General features: G+C 63.0%; 1 non-coding gene across 1 annotated transcript; it reads left to right on the forward strand.

Moving 5' to 3' along the window:
• Positions 1-225: 225 nt before the first annotated feature.
• LOC119343559 lies at positions 226-381 on the forward strand. The gene has a single exon (XR_005166149.1). It is a non-coding gene; the product is annotated as a 5.8S ribosomal RNA (ribosomal RNA).
• The last annotated feature ends 818 nt before the right edge of the window (positions 382-1,199 follow it).

Genomic DNA, 1,199 nt, shown 5'->3' on the forward strand with positions numbered 1-1,199 from the left:
CGTGACCCTGACCAAAATAGACCGCGCACGCGTCATCCAATCCGTCGGCGACGGCACCGTCCGTCGCTCGGCCAATGCGTCGACCACCTCCCCTCCTCGGAGCGGGTGGGGGCTCGGGGTAAAAGAACCCACGGCGCCGAAGGCGTCAAGGAACACTTTGCCTAACCCGGGGGCATGGCTAGCTTGCTAGCCGTCCCTCGTGTTGCAAAGCTATTTAATCCACACGACTCTCGGCAACGGATATCTCGGCTCTCGCATCGATGAAGAACGTAGCGAAATGCGATACCTGGTGTGAATTGCAGAATCCCGCGAACCATCGAGTCTTTGAACGCAAGTTGCGCCCGAGGCCACTCGGCCGAGGGAACGCCTGCCTGGGCGTCACGCCAAAACACGCTCCCAACCACCCTCAACGGGAATCGGGATGCGGCATCTGGTCCCTCGTCTCTCAAGGGGCGGTGGACCGAAGATTGGGCTGCCGGTGTACCGCGCCGGACACAGCGCATGGTGGGCGTCCTCGCTTTATCAATGCAGTGCATCCGGCGCGCAGCTGGCATTATGGCCTTTGAACGACCCAACAAACGAAGCGCACGTCGCTTCGACCGCGACCCCAGGTCAGGCGGGACTACCCGCTGAGTTTAAGCATATAAATAAGCGGAGGAGAAGAAACTTACAAGGATTCCCCTAGTAACGGCGAGCGAACCGGGAGCAGCCCAGCTTGAGAATCGGGCGGCTGTGCCGTCCGAATTGTAGTCTGGAGAGGCGTCCTCAGCGACGGACCGGGCCCAAGTCCCCTGGAAAGGGGCGCCTGGGAGGGTGGGAGCCCCGTCCGGCCCGAACCCTGTCGCCCCACGAGGCGCCGTCAACGAGTCGGGTTGTTTGGGAATGCAGCCCAAATCGGGCGGTAGACTCCGTCCAAGGCTAAATACAGGCGAGAGACCGATAGCGAACAAGTACCGCGAGGGAAAGATGAAAAGGACTTTGAAAAGAGAGTCAAAGAGTGCTTGAAATTGCCGGGAGGGAAGCGGATGGGGGCCGGCGATGCGCCCCGGCCGTATGCGGAACGGCTCTTGCTGGTCCGCCGCTCGGCTCGGGGTGTGGACTGTTGTCGGCCGCGCCGGCGGCCAAAGCCCGGGGGCCCTAGGTGCCCCCGGTGGCCGTCGTCGGCACGGCCGGTACCCGCGCGCCGAAAGGCGTGTCCC

Source organism: Triticum dicoccoides, unplaced genomic scaffold (assembly GCF_002162155.2).
Source record: "Triticum dicoccoides isolate Atlit2015 ecotype Zavitan unplaced genomic scaffold, WEW_v2.0 scaffold132803, whole genome shotgun sequence".
Lineage (NCBI taxonomy): Eukaryota > Viridiplantae > Streptophyta > Magnoliopsida > Poales > Poaceae > Triticum > Triticum dicoccoides.